The sequence below is a fragment of the Dasypus novemcinctus genome, chromosome 3, assembly GCF_030445035.2.
Source record: "Dasypus novemcinctus isolate mDasNov1 chromosome 3, mDasNov1.1.hap2, whole genome shotgun sequence".
Lineage (NCBI taxonomy): Eukaryota > Metazoa > Chordata > Mammalia > Cingulata > Dasypodidae > Dasypus > Dasypus novemcinctus.
The window spans coordinates 53,407,424-53,426,170 of NC_080675.1; the positions used below are offsets into that span (position 1 = coordinate 53,407,424).

Consider the following 18,747-nt stretch of genomic DNA (forward strand, 5'->3'; position numbering starts at 1 on the left):
GTCCCTGGCTTGCATCCTGCCCTACAGAATTTGGACTTGTGCATCCCCACAGTCACATGAGACAATTTAATAAAATCTCATATTATTTACAGATATCTCCTATTGGTTCTGTTTCCCTAAAGAACCCTGACTAATACAGCCTCCAGTGCTGCAGTGGCTGAACTTAAACCGTATTGTTGTATTGATGACATTGTACATCATGAAGTAATGGAAATTGGAACACACATCTTGGTGTGTTCAGTGAGTAATACAACTCAGAGTGGAGAAAAAAATGTATTTTAGAAAATTCTTTAAGTTTCAGGTTCTCAAACCATTGGATGTGAAAACCAAATTTTACAATGCAGAGACTGGTGAAATATCTCTTTTTAGCCAGATTCACACTCTCACCCATGTTTATGGAGATGGTTTCTTTGATGTATAATGTATAATGTATAATGTATCTATAATGTATAATGCAGCAGAACTAAATTCTGTCAACCAAGCTGGAGAATGTGTATCTACATTTGGGTCAAGAGCATATTTGCAGCCAGTGGATACATGCCAGTGCTTAAGCTGCCTAAAGCCCAAGAAGGAGTTTGCAGAAAAGGCAGGCATCATTAAGGGAGTAATAGTAATGGGAAAATTGGGTATAGTGTGGAAAACAAATGTGAAAGGGGAAGATCACAGATCAGCCAACTTCAAAGAATGGCTCCAGGTTATGGAGATGTTAGGTTTTCTTTGGACACAATCCCAGACACCATAAACCTAGAACTTTTTCATATTACCTGTAAGATAACAAACTGCAGTGAAAGGACTATGGATCTTGTTTTGGAAATGTGCAATACAAATTCTCCCACTGGTATGGCATTTCAGGAAGGCAGTTTGGAAAGCTATATGCAGGTTTCTCTCTCTGCCTTACCCTTAATCTAGTGTCTTCTGTACAGGGACTGCAAGTATGCTCTCTTTTGAATAATTTCAATATTTGGGGCTGTTAACCCATAATCATTTATCATGTCTATATTTTCAAGGAATGGAAACTTAGGCCTATATCTTTATCTCAATGCAGTGTCTCCGGCTTAAGACTGATAGATATGTCCCTAAAGGGAACATATGAATATGATGACATTGCATAAGTCTATGTGGTATCTTTGGACATTAAAAGTGGAAAACTGAAGAAAATTTCCAATGTTATATTTTCCATTAAGTTTCATAGAACTGGTATATGTTAGACATTGGGAATATAGCAACCAACAAAGAAGCAGGGTCCCTCAGGGCATTTATGTGTGTTGCTTCCATGGTAGGCAACACCATAATACTAACACTCAATTCATGGAATATTTTTCCTAGCAGGAAATGATGTAATACAATGATGTATTAAAAATAAATAAATAAATGACAGATTTGGATAATACATGATACGAGAATGGTGTGGGGCAGAGCCATTTTAGATCACGTGGTTAAGGAAAACTGTGAAGAGGTACTATTGAAACCAGGGCCTGACAGTGAGACCAAGGCAGCTAAACAAGAGTATTCCAGGAAAAGGGAAGAGAAATGCAGCCAGGAAGCATGATCCATGGTGAGTGAGGTACAGAGTCCCAAAAAGTAACATGGAAAAGGTAGTTGGGGCCAAATCATGTAGGACTTGGGACTGTGGTAAGGAGGTTGGGCAACCCTCTAAGTACAGAGCGTTTGTGGACAGATTCTAGAAGGGGGTGTCATGATCTGATTCTTTTTTTTTTTTTTTAAGCTTATGAGTATTTTATTCTTACAATTAAATTTTAGTTTCTCATTATATATATATTTTAATTGATTTTGTAAAAATATTACATTAAAAAAAAATATGAGGTCCCATTCATCCCCACCACTCCCCCCGCCAGCAACATTCACTCCCATCATCATGAACACATCCATTGCATTTGGTAAGTACATCTCTGGACATCTCTGAACCTCATGGTCAGTGGTCCACATCATGGCCCATACTCTCCGCCCTTCCATCCAGTGGGCCCTGGGAGGATTTACAATGTCTGGTGATTGCCCCTGAAGCACCATCCAGGGCAACTCCAAGTCCCAAAGGCGCCTCCACATCTCATCTCTTCCTGCCATTCCCCATACCCATCAGCCACCATGTCCACTTTTCCCACTCCAATGCCACCTTTTCTCTGTGGACCTAGGATTGGTTGTGTCCGTTGCACCTCTATGTCAAGAGGAGGCTCAGATTCCACATCGATACTGGATGCAATCCTCCTGCTTTCAGTTGTAGGCACTCTAGGCTCCATGGTGTGGTGGTTGACCTTCTTCAACTCCATCTTAGCTGAGTGAGGTGAGTCCAATAAATCGGATTGTAGGAGCTGGAGTCTGTTGAGGCTCAGGGCCTGGCTATCATATTGTCAATCCAGAGATTCAAATCCCCTAAATATATATTAAACCCCAACACCAACTACAATTCCAGTAAAGTAGCATGAAAGTCTTATGAAAAGAGATCCCATCTGAGTCCAGTTTCATCACGCAGAAACACCAGCTCCAAAGAAGGGCCATCTGACATGGCAGTGAACCCCATCTGCCATGACCATAGAACCCGTGGGCCTCTGATTCTATTATACTATCTCTCTGACTGCTAAAAGGACGTGGGAATATAAAGGGATAAGAGTAGAAACAGAAAAGCTGTTAGGTTTTTGCTGCACGTAAGGGGAGAGATGGCAGCACAGATAGTGAAAATAGCTGGACACACTTTGGAGGTAATGCTGAGAGAGCTTACTGATAGATTAGGCATGGTGGATGAGGGAGGGCTGAGGGGACACAAATTAAGGATTACTTCTATGTCTTTGCTTGAGCAACTTGGTAGATGGAAAAGACTGGGGGAGAAATAGGCTTAGTGGGGGGAAATCAGGAATTTTGTTTGATTGCATTAAGTTTGAAATGCCTTCTAAATATCTAAGCAGAAATATCCAACAGGCAGCCAGAAGCATGAGCCTAGGCTGGAGATATAAATTTGGTATATATCCCTCAATGGGTCTTTTGATCCATGGGAACACTTAGGGGATGAACTTTTAGATTCAGAATACACTAGACCATGGACAAAGGCCTGAGGCACCCCAGCTTTAGAGATTTGGCATAGGAGAAGAAAGCAAAAGTGATGGAGAAAAAAATGGACCTTGAAGGAGAAGGAAAACCAGGAGCATATGTTGTCATGGAAACTAAGACACAATAACATTGAATGAATGAGACACTGCTCAGCTATGTCCAGTCTTACTTAGATGTCAAGTAATTAAAGACAGAAATATTACCATAAGATGTAACCACATGAATTTTACTGGGTACTTTGGTCAGGGGGCCCCAGTGAAGCAGTAGACAAACCATGGTCAAGCAGCTTTGATTTTGTCTTCAGCTTTGCTTCCCACTGCCCAGGGCATAGCTGAGTTCTAGGTACCTTACCAATTCTTTCATATATCCCCAGTGTGTAGCTACTCTGACTCCCTGAAGATTTGGTCTGACTCTGTCCATCTGCTTAGAGGAAGTTAAGGAATAATCACAGGCACACTCAGTCCAAAGAGAACATAAAACATGCTCCATAGGGGCTGGGAATCTCTGGCACTGCTCTAGTATGTTGCAACTTCCAAGGAGTGGTGGGATAAAGATGGCCAAAAATTCTTTGACACTTTTCTCATCAAGAGGTGGAGTTTGTTATCTTCCCCTTGAAAAATGGGTGGGCTCTATGACTGCATTGATGGTATACAGCAGGCCTTAAGAGATCAGCATCTTCTGCTGCCTTTCTCTAAAACGCTTGCTTTTGGAGCCCTGAGCCACTGTATGAGAAGTCTGGCTACCGCTGAGGAAACCACATGTAGAGGCTTGCCTTCTAGAAATTCTTTCTATCTTAGCTTACCAGGCTGCTAGGACAAATACTGCATAATGGGTTAGCTTAGACAATGGAAATTGGTTGTCTTATGGTTTTGAGACCAGAAGAAGTCCAAAATCAAGTTATTGGAAAGGCTTGCTTTCTCCCAGGAGTCTGTGGCATCTGGTTTTGGCTTGCCACAGTCCTTGGCTTTCCTGTCACGTGATAGGAGAAGTATTTGAATTACCCGTATTTATTTGGAACTGCTAACCTGTTGACTTATTTTGAAGGCATATAAAAGACAAAAAAGATTGAGATAAACTTATTTTAAAAACTTTCAAATGACAAATAGAATTTTTTAGGGAAAGTAGAAAATAACCAGTTTACCTAGACTTCTTCCCGTAGATCTGCTATTGTCGGCTACTTCTTTACACCTGCAGTACAATTACTGATGTTCATAATGCTGACCTTGATTTTCTATGTTTTGATTTTGGATCTTATTTTAGCATTGTGTTGCATAGGTGATATAGCAGGACAATGATGTAATTGATGGAAAGATGCCAAAAGACACAGTGAATATAAAGCTTATTTAGTTTACAGAACCCTGAAATCTATCTTTAGGCATATAACTATATAAATCAGACAAAGTAAGATGCTCCCCAATAGAGGTAAATGCTTCCCAGATCCCCCGTTTCCCAGGGGGATTTACAGTTGTCAGAGAAGCATCAGTGTGGCCTGTGGATGTCATTGGGTACACATTCAGGTTTCCTTTGCCTGTTTGTATCTCCTTGCCAAGGCCAGGACTAGGGTGAGGGGAGTAGATAGCCTGAAGAACTAAATTTATGGAGGTGTTCAGTCTCTGGGGGTACAAGTGTACTGTTGGCACCTGAGAGTGAGCTCCTCCTTAAATTTTGCCTCCTAGGTGCCTCATTGGCCTCACCTTATTCTCCCAGTCCTGCGCCTGACCTCTCCCAGCTGTTCGAGATTCCCTTGATGCCCACCTCCTTACTAGGTGTATTTCTCCACTAATTCCAGCATATTTCTGAGTGATAACTGCAAGCTGATGAAATGAAGGTCCATTTCCCAAGGATCCCTGCATACTTCCAGCCCAGCTAGGCTTTAGGCCAGCTGGAAGTCCATTTCTATGCATTCGTTTTTCTGGTATTGTCGTTGACCAGAATATTTTATTTAACTAACTTTTCCCAGTTTTGTAGATTGAGTTATGTGTCCCTGGAAAAAATAAGCATGCTCTTAATCTTAACCCACATCCTGTGGGTGTGAGTCCATTATAAATATTGTAAATAGGACCTCTTGAAGATGGCATTTTTACTTAAGGTGTGGCCCAACTGAAAGAGGGTGGATTTTAATCTGGATTACAGGAAGCCTTGTGAGGAAGAACCAGAAGTCACAAAAGTCAGAAAGGAAAAGACCTTGCCATGTGATGGGGGGCAGATGCAAGCCAAGGAACCCCAAGGATTGCTGGTAGCCAGCCTCAGAATGCTACAGATTTTCAGGAAAGGACAAATTTTGCTAATATTTTAGACTTCTGGCCTCAAACTCATGAGCCATTAAATTGCCATTGTTTAAATCCATTGTGTGGTATTTATCATAGCAGTCTGGCAAACTGAGACACCAATCATGGTGGAAGACAAAGAATTTACTCTATTTGAGATGTTCACGTTTGTCTATAAAGTTTACTTGAGTGGAAAAGTTATTAGGTGAACTCCCCTGCTGAGTTCCTTCCGCCAGGCACCTTAATGACTTGCTTTCTTTTCTTTTTTTTTTAATGCTAAATGCAGAGAATTTTGTAGTCCACAGCATGATTTATAGTTACATATCACCTTTCTTCCACAATGCTTACATTATTTCATAATTGTATTATTAAACTATTAACACAAAGCAGAACACTTCTTCAAATTGAGATACCTTTAGCTGTATATAGCAAAGACTGCCTTCCTGCACCAAGTAAAGAAGTGATTTGTGAAATACTGGGTGGAATTTCTTTAGCCAATATAGGACCAGTGCTCTGATCTGCAACAGACTATCAGGAGCCACATGCTTTTTGGATAAGACCAATTCCTCATTGCTCCTGTTGTGTTCATTGTTCTCCCAATCCAACGTCTTTGGCAACAACTGGTACTGTTCCAGCCCCTGTACCACCACCTGGGCTGCTCTGACACGGGCCCAATGATAGGTACCTGGTAACGAGGAAGTACAGTTCCGACTCGATGAGGGGCATTGGGCACTGGGTGAGCGAGGGCTCCATCTTGGCCTGGTGTGAGCCAGGGGCAGGGACGAGTGAGCAGAGCATGTAGGCCAAGATGGTCTTACTACTTGGTGTTGCAGTTAATATGGAACATGAACATACTCTTTATCTTACCATTGGAAACCTAATGTTTATTTAGAATTTGCCTTTACCCAGTGGTTCACTGAGATGCAAAATGAATTTGTAGCTAAACTAAATTATAATTACTGTTTGCTGAAAGAACCACTTTTAGAGTCTGGATTTTGTGATGAATGATCACAAACATCAGAAACTGGAAAGGAGTTGCATGTGTGACTTTGAAACTGTGCCTGAAATTAGCATTGCCTTTGATTTGTATAAAGATCAAAACAAGTAAATGTATGATAGATCAGGCAGTAATGGCAATCAAGAATCATGAGTAAATTAACTTCTGAAAATATGAAACATGATGATGACCCATCTGCACTAATACCTGGTATCATAAACAGGAATAAAAAATTTTAGGTCACATTAAAGAATAACTTTTATTCTAAGTTTTATGGGATAGCAAGCTTTTTCATATTGTTAACACACGTTTCCAAAGCATTAGCTGTATGGTTAGAATTCTCAGTTTTTTCTCTCCCTTAGATTTACATCTTTGCCAAGTATTCTTATTACTTCAATCAATTTAAATTTGTGAAACTGAGGATCCATATAGAAGCCAGTGCCTTGTCATGTGATTTGATGCTAAAAATATCATTCTCAGGGGCTTACTCATTTCATACTCTTACACTCAAGAAGTTTTATGTTACCAGAACGTGGGTTTTCTCTCCTTTCTATTCACATCTTGATGAATACTTTCAACAGGAAAAAATATAGAGTAATTTAGGATGCTGAGTTATGGATCCTCTGAAGTGAACAATTAATTAGAAGTTCAGAAGAAAACTTTAATTACCACAATGTACATAGCTGTTGAGTCACCTCTGAACATTGGTGAGAAATCTCTCTTGCATTGTCTAATAAATTATTTTTCTCCATTTGCTGCTTTCTATGCTACAAAGAATCCTAGCTCTCACATAAGGTACACCATTTTTCTCTTATCTAGTCCCACGTTTTGCCCTTACCTGCTGAACTCCAAACACTTTAGACTACTCTTGATTATTTTCATTTACTTAGGACAAAGTGGCACCAATGATGTGAAGATGCAGGTAATCCATTAATAGGAATAAGCATTTGTTGAAAACTGTCTACATTATGGACTGAGCACTGTACTAATCTATCAAGGATTCCTGCTCTTGTGAATGGCAAAACATAGGGGTTGTGGGAGGCAGAATAATGGCCTCCCTAAGATGCCTTATCCCTGGAACCTGTAAGTATGCTTCTTCATATGGCAGAAGGGACTTTGCAAATGTGATTAAGGTTGAAGACCTTGAGATGGGAAGACAATTCTGGATTATCCTTGCTTTTGTATCCAATTCGATCATCTTTATTTATAGAAGAATTTGATAACTGATATAGTTTCAACCCATTCCTATCTTTTTTCTTTTTTCTCCTTTAAATTAATAAAGTTTGTACATTCTCTTCTCTTTCCTTTTATGGTTTGGAATTCATGTATTATATTTCTATTCATTTTCCAGTTACTCCTTAATATTTTTAATGTAAATGTTTGACTGTAGATTTTTCTAAAGCAGTCTAAATTTGTCCATTATTTCTGTCCTCCTCCCCTACATAATACAGACTTTGTACACTCTGTTTCCAATGAATAAAAGTGTCAACCTCAATTTTGTTGTCTAGATATTTGTTTTACCTTTTATAGAACCCACAAAGGTTTGTTAGAGTGACTATTTAATTAAACTTTCTGACACTGTATTTGTTTCTGTGATAACCTTTATTTTTTATATTCTACATTTTCCTTTTAGTTTCAGTTTTCTTCTTTCTAAAATAGAGTTTTAATTGTACTCTCAGTGTGGATGTGTGCATAGTAACCATTCTCAGCTTAGATATTTTAAACACCTTCATTTTACTCGTACTCTTGCATGTTAGTTTGGCTGGCTATGTAATTTCAGTTGTTAACTAATTTTCCTCAGCCCTTTGAAGATAGTATTCCATTGGCTTCTGGCCTATGTTGTTGCAGATGTATATTGGAGCCTCTCAAACTATGCTCTCTCTCAAATGTTACTAAAGGTAAAACAAACAAAACAAAAACAAAACAACCTTTGTGTCCTTTTTCTTCATTATGAGTGAATTCCTCAGTGCTATTTTTATTTTTAAAAATCCACTAATTCTGTATTCGACTGTGTTTATTCTAGAATTTGTCCCAACTATGGAATTAGTTCAATGACTCCATTTTTTATTACTAGGATTCCTAATTAGTTCCTTTTTAATTTTGCCTGTTTTGTCTTATTTGTTGTGCTTTTTAAATGAAGATATTTCCTTATTAAAATATTTGAGTATAGTATGCTGAACATATAAAGGTTTTGTCAGGGCTTTTAGTAAAATTAATTTCGTTTACAGACAACTGATGCTTTTATTGGTGATATTGTTTGGTCTCTTTATTTGTCTTAATTGAATTTGAATTATTAAATACATACTCTTCTTGAGTGGAAGCATTTTGCTCTGTCTTCCTCCCTCTCCAAATCTCCCACTACCCCTACCTGTTTATGCTCATCTCTCCTTTTCCATTGGTTTAAGAGTAGTCTCACCCAAGTTTCCAATACAGAACTGCTGCTTTTACCAGTGGTTCAGGGATTCTTCTCTACTGAAAGGCTAGAAATATTACAGACCTATCATGGGGACAGTAGGCATCTTGGCATCATTATAAGAGTGTGATTTTACCCCCTACCTCAAACTCCTCCAGAAATTTGGCTTCCCACTAAATTATAGCCATATGCAGATCCTTAATCTCCTCTCCATTTGAACCACAAGACATTATCATATCTAAGGAATTTAATATTGATAGAATAATACCAGCAAGCTGTCCATATTTCAAATTTCTCCAAATAGATACAAAATCCGTATACATACACATGCATACCTATCTACAGATATATATTTGATCCTTTAATCTGAAAGAGGCCTGCATTAGTCAACTAAAGGGGTGCTGATGCAAAGTACCAGAAATCTGTTGGCTTTTATAAAGAGTATTTATTTGGGATAAAAGCTTACAGTTGCGAGACGCTAAAGAGTCCAACTCAAGGTACCATAAGAGGTACCTTCTCACCAAAGATGGTTGCCGATTTCTGTGAGGTTTCAGCCTTCCTTCTTCCTCTTAAGGCTCCGTGGTTCCAGCTTCTTCTGATCTCAACTGTAGGCTGGCATAGGGCTCATTTCTTTCTGAGCTCAGCTGCTCCGTTCTCTTTACGAAGGCAGCTTAAAACCATCAGGCAAATGGCTCAGCTCTCTCTGAGGCCGCAGGATCAAAGTTGACAAAGTTCTCTCCTCTGCTATCTATGGAGCTCTTGTGTCTTCTTCTGTGTGTCTTCTTGATTTAGTGTCTGTTTATGTAGCCTACAAAGGGGACAGTGACTCAACCCTGAACCATGCCCTACTGACGTGGTCAAATCAAAGTCCCTAAATTGATTTAATTAAGTAAACTTAAAACCTTTCAATTTAATACAATCAAAAGGTATCATATGCAGAAGAACAGACCAATTTACAAACAAAATCAGTATCTTTTTTTGGAATTCATAAATAATAATAAACTGCTACACTTGGGAAGCAGATGTGGCTCAAGCAATCGGGCTTCCTTCTACCAGGGTTTGATACCCAGGCCCTCCTGGCGAAGGCAAGCTGGCTGGTGTGGCAAGCTGTCCCATGTGGAGTGTTGCCCTGTGCAAGGAGTGCTGGCCCATGTGGAGAGCTGACACCGCAAGATGACGCAACAAAAAGAGACACAGAGGAGAGATAATAAGAGACACAGCAGACCAGAGTGCTGAGGTGGCACAAGAAAATGATCACCTCTCTCCCACTCGGGAAGGTCCCAGGACTGGTTCCTGGAGCTGCCTAGTGAACACACAGTGAATGGACACAGAGAGCAGACAATGGAGGGAGGGGGATAAATAAATAAATAAATAAATAAATAAATAAATAAATAAATAAAAACTGCTGCTCTCCACCTTCTGAATTCCAAAAAGACATTACAATATTAAAAAAACAAACAAATCTTATTTCAGTAGCAATGCTAAGTACAAAATCACATCACAATAAGTTTATAAAAATATAGTTTGTCTTGGGGCAAAGCCCCGTCTGGCTGCAGACCTGTGAAACTTATAAAAACAATTTATTCATTTTGAATATACAAAGGAACAGACAAAGGGCAAACATTTGCCTTACCATAAGGAGAATTTGGAAGGGAAAACAGGAGTCACTGGTTCCCAACAATTCAGAAAACCTGCAGGACATACTCCATTAGATTTCAAAATCTGAGAGTCATTCTTAAGATGATGGTTTCTTCTCCCTGGAGCCTCATGGGGACCCACCCTTTCCACAGACTTGCCCATCAGCTGTTTTCTTGGTTCTACCCTCAAGCATCTGGGTGGTGACTGAGCTCCAGACCTCACCCTCAAAGAATATTGGGGTGATGGCCACTGCTTTCCCAATCTCTGGGGTACAGTCTCAACCCCCTGAATACAATGAGGTGGTAGCAACATTCTCCCTAATCTCTAGTGTACAGACCCAACCCTCTCAGAACAGTGAGTTGGTGACCTAACCTTCCCTAATCTTTGGGGGACAGGCCCACCCCTCTCAGAGCAATGGGGTGTCAGTCTCACTCTCCCCAGCCTATGGAGAACAGGTCCATCCCTCTCAGAGCACTGGGGTGTTGACCTCACTCTCCCCAACCCTTGGGGAATGTGCTCCACCCTCTTTGTAGCCTGGGGTGGCAGAACTCACCCTGAACAGCAGGCTGGAACATCCACCCTCTTAAAATGCTGAGGCAAACTCACCCTCTCTATACACATGGGTGGGGTTCCTCTCTTGGCCCAAGGAGATGTCTTAATTCCAGACCTCAGCTCCCATGGTTTTCTTCTTAAAGCCATTTTCCCTTCCATCTCTCCCCTCCATGTCCCTATTAGTCCAGGCTGACAAGCGGTTTTGTTCATACAACTCTCACAAAAACCTTGTTGGTTTAGTATGCAGGAAACAGTTGTCCAAGCCATCAGACGGTATGACTTTCCACAAGTCTTTCCTAGATAGTTGCATTTTCAATCCTGACTTATAAGCTCCATGTTTAGTTAATTCCTTAAATGGGGCACTATTGTCTGGGGGACTTGATTTTCAGAGATGTGGAATTTCTAGAATCAGTTTCTGGTTTCTTTGTGCTCAACACTTCAGTTCCCAGCTTATCTCTTTTGTTAGCAGTTTACTATAAACTGCAAGGAGAAGCCAAGCTACATTCTCCAAGTTTACTTTGAAAAGCTCCTCAGCTAAATGTCCAGGGTCACCATTTTCAAATTCTGCCTTTCATATAACACCATGGGGCAATCTTGCTAAGTTCTCTGGCACTTAAAAACACAGATAGCCTTTCCTTCAGTTTCCAATAATATTTTCATCACTTCTTCAAAGTCCTTATCAAAAGTCTCTTTATCATCCATATTCCTATCAACAGTCTCTTCAAAGCAATCTAGGCCTTTTCCATAAAAAACTCACAATTCCTAAAAAAAAATACCCATTGCCCATTTATAAAACTATTCTAGCATTTTGATGATTGGAAAAGCAGAACCCCACTCCTAGTACCAAATTCTGTTATTAGTTAGCCAAATGGGTGCTGATGCAAAGTACCATTAATCTGTTGGCTTTTTTTTTTTTTTTTTTTTTTTTAAAGATTTATTTATTTATTTAATTCCCCCCCCCTCCCCCGGTTGTCTGTTCTTGGTGTCTGTTTGCTGCGTCTTGTTTCTTTGTCCGCTTCTGTTGTCTTCAGCGGCACGGGAAGTGTGGGCGGCGCCATTCCTGGGCAGGCTGCTCTTTCTTTTTCACGCTGGGCGGCTTTCCTCACGGGCACACTCCTTGCGCGTGGGGCTCCCCCACGCGGGGGACAACCTTGCGTGGCACAGCACTCCTTGCGTGCATCAGCACTGCGCATGGCCAGCTCCACACGGGTCGAGGAGGCCCGGGGCTTGAACCGCGGACCTCCCACGTGGTAGACGGACGCCCTAACCACTGGGCCAAAGTCCGTTTCCCTAATCTGTTGGCTTTTATAAAAGGTACTTATTTGGGGTAAAATCTTATAGTTCCAAGGCCCTAAAGAGTCCAATTCAAGGTTATTTCCTTACCAAACTCTGTTGCCATGTGTTGAAGCAAGGTAGTGAGCACATCTGCCAGGGTTCAGGCTTCCTTTTCCCTCTTAAGGCCCCATGGGCCCAGCTTCTTCTGATCTCTGCTGTAGGCTGGCATACGGGTCTTTGCTCTTCCCAGGGCTCATTTCTTTCTGGGCTTAGCTGCTCTGGTCTCTTTACAAGGTCAGCTGTAAACTATCAGGCGAATGACTCATCTCTCTTTCTGGTGCCTCTGCTGTGTCTATGGAGCTGTCTCTCTTCCTTTGTGTATCTTCTCTTGTATCTATTTCTGTGTGTCACCTTGAAGAGTGTCCATTTATATAGCCCAAAAAGGAGGCGGGGACTCAAACTGAATTACACTCTGCTGACATGGTCAAATCAAAGCTCTAATCTTAACATAATTTAACCAAAGACATCTCAGCTGAATCTAATACAATCAAAAGGTATCATGCTCAGAGGAACAGACCAATTTACAAGCATAATATCTCTTTTTGGAATTCATAAGTAATATCAAACTGCCACAATCATCATTATAGAATTATCTTTATTTTAGTTTCCTTAGAATTATCATTCTAATAGGATTAGCTAGATAGTTAATTTATATTATGGGTGTTTTTAAGTATCTGTGAATCTATGAAAATACTGTACCGTTATCTCATTTATAAGAAGAACAGATTTGGAGAAGATAGGAAGTTTTGCCTGTTCATGATCAGTCTATATATATACACACAAAATTTTACTTAAAAAAGAAAAAAAAATGACCAATTGTTGTCATAAAATCAGTTATCAAATATCTCTATCATTTGATAAGGATAAAGAGCTATACTTCCCAGAATATAAAATGTTGTTAGAATTTTTAAAAAAGTAATATGACAATATGTGGATAACATGTGTCAGGCATTATTCTAAGTGATTTAGAGACAGTAGCTACTTAATTTTCACAACTCTATGAGGCCAATTCTTCTTTTTTTTAAAGATTTGTTTATTTTTTATTTATTTCTCTCCCCTTCCTCCCCACCCCCTTGTCTGCTTTCTGTGTCCATTCGCTGTGTGTTCTTCTGTGTCCACTTGCATTCTTGTTTTATGATTTGTTTACCCAGTACACATCCTGATACAGAGGCTTGTGTGTTAGGTAGTTTACTTAGGAAGTAATCTCAGGGACAGAGAAAAGAAAAACAGAGGAGGAGGAAAACCAATGAAAAGGTATGTTATCAGGTTGGTCACCACTGTGGATAATGGTTCAATCACATCACTACCTTCTGAGTAGTTTATAGACTGCACTTTGGAATTGTAAATCTGAAGGATGAAAAGGGGAGCTTTGTCACCCACTTCTTTCTTCCATTGGTTAGAGTTACCACGGGATTTTAACTCCTACATAGTTTTCAGATTATACATGTGTGAGAGCTGGGTTAATTCTCACAAGTGCCTCTTTCTGTGAAATAAGAAAACTCCTGGGCAGAAGGTGAAATATTCTGGGTAGAGATGAGGAGAGAGGCGATCAGTTTACCTTTGTGAAGCTGGTTTTTGCACCAAAGGCTAAGTGAAAAGTAGGCTCAAACGATGTAGAGATAACTGCTATAGTCCACCCCTTGCATGACTCAGATCTACTTATGCTCTCTGTTAAATCCATCTATACTGGATATTCACAGCAAGATAACCAATTGCTAAAATTTCATGAAAGGTGTAAAATAGCAGGGTTATTGAGACAAGCTATATTCCATACTTTGCAGCTGGCCCTGAGGCTGTAAATGACATTCATCTTCACGCTCCTTAATGACTCATTCTAGAGTTCATTCATTCTTAGTGTTTAAGCAGTTATAGGTTGCTTGCCTGGTCAGTGATGTGGATCTTTGTTTCTTAGAGATCTGAGTCCTTGTTTGTTTACACTTGTTGGGCTGTGAGTACTGAGATTTCTCATTTAATGTTATTACTGGGCATATGTCATGAAACTCCCCAATGAATTCCCTCATTTCCACACACTCCCCTATCTGCCCCTATTGTGCAGCATCAATCCTAGACCTTTATTGTAATGAGGATCAATAACTCCCACCTTTATAATGACCCCTTCTTTGGCTTCTGGTCTCCTGGCACTCCATGTGATTAACTGGTTTTTGTAGCTTTAGGTAATTGGCACCCTGAATAAGTCTTCAGGTAGAGGCATCCTCCCCTGGTGAAACAGGATCTCTAACCAAACAGATTTTAAGGTTGCCGAGAGAGGAAGCACACATTCTACTATGAATCACTGAGATTAATTGTGACAAGGGCACAATCCTACCTCCACATGATGACTTCTAGACACATGTATTCTAGTTATTGGGGACAGAGTACCCTGACTGCCACCCCAGCTCGGATGCCCTTAGGGCTTATCTCTCATGATTACATGCTACCATCTAGCCTCTGCCATTGCCAAATCCCATCAGCCCCACAAATACATTGATATTGAACTCAGGACCCCAATTCCATAATGGTGTTTCCTATAGTCAGTCTACAGAAGATGGCCATTGCCTAACTTCTTTATGACTCTGATATACCTTTCACCTGTGAATTCCTTATTGCTTTAGTGAGGGAGAGTCTTTGAGGGATCTTTTGGAGAATATATTCAGGTGGTGAGTTCTGCAGTCTCACTTAATAAATCCATTCTAAAATTCTTACCTCTCTGAGCCTTTCTGACTCTTCTGTCAATATTCTGCTAAAACAATTCCAGAATATGTACCTCATTTTCTGTAGGTCATTGTCATGTTCAATTTTCAAGGGATCATTCCAGCCACATTTTTGGACCAGCTTCAGGTGATCTTGCCAGAATGTTAAACTCCAAAATCATAGGATAAACCTCTTATATCAATAAATTTTCCCTTATTCCAACTATATTTTCTGCCTCCTCGTCCCCAAACTCTGGAGATTCAGTTAACGTATGTATTTTCCTTTCTTAATGTTCTTACCAGTACACATTAGCAGATCCTGTAGCTCAATTAGCATGTATCCTTTTTCCTACCAGACCAGGAACTGTATTTACTTCCTCTGGCTGTGGTGCAACCTGGTCTGGAGACAATAAGAGAAGGTGGGGGTAGCTCTTGTCTTAGACAAGTTTTATCATGTGAAGCTGCCTCAGGTGCAGTCCCTGCCAGGTATTCAGGTGAGGGGAGGCTGTTCCCTAGCAAGAATGTTGGTACTGCTTTCCCACTGTGGGGGTTCCAAGGATTCTAGGGGTTCAAGTTTCTTAGGTCTTTCTACATCAAGGTTTCAGGGTCCCATCTTATCCTATCAGGCCCTGATTTAGACACAGGAAAGCTGTCTCTTCTTTAATAATAAGTCCTGGGTCAAATTTTTGACACAGTCTGCCCTTTAGCTTCTGTTAACTAAAACCAGACAACCTCACGTTCCTTATAGATCCCATTTCTCCCACACTGTTAAAATGGAGAAACCAGCAGTTCACCTTCCACCGATACCTCATCTCAATCCACTGTAGGTGCTTCTTACTCTAGTGATGCTGGTAACTGATGAGTCACTAGTTTGAGTTCCATCCTGAGCATCTGCTGCCCGCAGAAAATCCTGACATCAACTCTCTTAGCTTACGGTTCCCCAGAAAGTGGAGCCTGGGATACAAGCTTGCATTCAGGAAATAGTAATTGAGAAGGGATCCATGGAGCAAGAGTGAGAATAATGGAATGAAAGAGAGGACAGAATGAAGTGGTCACTTCTGTGGGTGACTGGGACTTAATCTTACCTTCCTTCTGTGTACCCTGTAGAAGGCAACTGAGAATTGTGCACTCAGGGGTTGGAAAGGTAGAGCATTTATCCAGACTCCTGTTCCCCATTGGTCAAAGATTACAGACCCTGCACAAGTGAATGCCTCTTAAGTTTTGTTCCCTAAGCACCTTACTTGCCTCGTTCTAGTCCCAGTTCTGCCTCCCAGTTTGTGGATATGTAGGACTCAGAGTCTATACAGTAGACCTTACTGTATTTTGTGTTATTAATGTATAAATTAATACATGTATAAATTCAGTGCATGGAATTAATATTTATAGAATATTAGAAGATATTGTATATTTTCTGGTTTTGAGGTGGTAAACTGCTATTTTGTTTGGGGATTGGCGTGATGGACCCCAAATCAGTCAGACCCTGAGCTCAAGTTTCAGAATAGGGGAGATGTAGAATGCAGAGAGGTTCCTGTTCTGCTTGATGGGAGGGATGAAAGAGTTGGGTGGATCCTGAGCTGGTACCTTAGGTCTAGTACTTGATTTGGTTTTGCTCAATAACTGTCATTAGACAATAGCCTCTTCTATAGCATAGTCATTTACCTCCATTTAATGAGAAGTAAAGCAAAGACATTACAGTGTGCTGTAAAGTGAAAATGGATTTCTACACACATGGGGTTTAATAACTATTACGAGAGAGATCTGCCACCATCGTTCTAATTCTCCCTGGACTGAAAGCATGTGAAGCACAACATCAGGCACATGACTGCTGAACAATGTAAAATGTGTCTTGAAAGAACAGAGTCAGTGGGTAAAGTGACAATATCCTCCATTAGGCCAGACCAACAGATTTTTATTTCCTTTCTCTTCTGACAGAATGATTCTTTATTACTTCTGTATTGATATGTTTTTTGTCTTTGGTGTGATCCAGTATTTTTCTTTCTCCTGTTCCAACATCCCTTTTCTTACTGCATTTTGACTTCTCACCACTACCCTTCCTGTTTGCTTCTTAAATTTCCCTCTTTCTCTCCTTTTCCTTTTTTTAGGCCTGGGAAGATGAATGTGAGAAAAACACGTTATTGCTGGAAAGAATGGGAATATTGCTCTTCTCTGCTAGTCAAGCTTTCTGGGCAATGTGGCATTTCACTTGAGTAGGGGCAAGAAGAAAAGGGCATAATGAGTGGGTAGTACAGGGCTCCTGCAGGTGGAGTTCGCGCCTCACTAAGCAAAGGCTGCCTGGCCAGGGAGCCCTGTGAGGGGCCAAGCTGGCAAGGCTAGACAAGCACTGAAGGTAGAAAATAGGAAGACTCGCATCTTTAAAAAAAAAAACAGGGTTAATTTTTCAATGCTATTTCTTAAGTATTTTAATGTTTTAGAGTCTGTCCCAGCCCTTGAAATTAAGGAAACAGGTAAAACACTTTTGTAAATGGAAGGAAATATGATAAAAACCACAAATATATGATTTTCTTCACACAGGTTAGATACCAATTGCCAATGTCAAAGGCAGGACCCACATCTTCTACTTCGCCTGTTCCTGCCCTGAGGCAAAGTTTGCTCCTCTTTAATACACATGGTGTTGATGATTGAAGGACTAAGCTATACAGATGCTAAAAAAATTAACGGTCCCAATTAAGTTCTGAGGTCTTAGGAGGCTGTGCTGTGGATTGATGAAATGAATTTTGGTGTCATTTTAATTGCCACTCATACGTTGGTATCTTTGACTTTGGATATTATTCTAGATCAGGATTTTTCTATAAAGGGTCAGATAGTGAGTATGTTCAGCTTTGCAGACCATTTGGTCTCTGTTGAAACTAGTGAACTCTGCATTTGTAGTGTCATGAAAGCAGCCATAGAAGGTAGATAAACAAATGGAGGGTACTGTGTTCAATAAAATTGTGTTTATAAGGCCAGAAGACAAACTGGACTTGATCCATTGAGCTGTAGTTTTTCAACCCCTGTTCTAAATCGTTACTGAGATGGTATATGGCAAAGCATTTCCAAATGACATGTTTTTTTGTAGAACAGGGATTTTCACAGTTTCCATGACAAGGAGTCTCACTTAATTTGTGTTACTCCATCATGCTCTGGTCCCATTCCATCCGTGCACCAGGGGTCCCTCCAAATTCTGTGACATGGCAACCAGCTCTCCAAGCTGATCTGAAACAACCTTTTATACATTGAAAAGTATTGACTTCAAAAAATTATGACATCAGTCAGAGCAACTTTTTCTTCCCTGAGTCATAACAACAAGTATTATTGCATCAAATAACATTTGATTTAATGCACTTAGTATTAGTAAGGTGTTAGCAAAAAAAAAAAAAAAAAAAGGAAAAACTGATAGTCATGAGTTCTTTGGCTTAGGGGAAGCATCAAGGTTCAGTTTGCAGACAGAAGTTTTTTGGTATACCTTGCTTAAGAGAGGACCAACTGATTTAGTGTCAATAAATGCATTCAGAGTTTGGTTTGGATCTTCAGTTTTCCCACTGTTGAGTTTTCTTATTTTTACCTAAGCTTAGAGCAAAGAAATTGGTTTATGCTATTGCTTCTGCAAAAGAAATTCTGAGGTTGAAAGTATTGTTTTAAGTGTCAGTCTTAAGTATTAAATCTTTATTAAATATTTTTTATTGATTTCATTATACATTAATTGAAGGCCTACTCTGTGAAAAGACCTCTGACAATTACCAGGGACTATCAAAAGTCAAAAGACTCATGCTCTGTCTTCCAGGAATTTACCATATA

General features: G+C 40.1%; 1 protein-coding gene and 1 pseudogene across 1 annotated transcript in view; both read left to right on the plus strand.

Moving 5' to 3' along the window:
- LOC139438138 (trafficking protein particle complex subunit 13-like) overlaps positions 1-1,208 on the plus strand; it is a 66,813-nt pseudogene extending 65,605 nt beyond the window's left edge.
- The window catches only part of SLC35F4 (solute carrier family 35 member F4), a 297,066-nt gene that overhangs the window by 66,037 nt on the left and 212,282 nt on the right, over positions 1-18,747 (plus strand). The window lies entirely within an intron of this gene.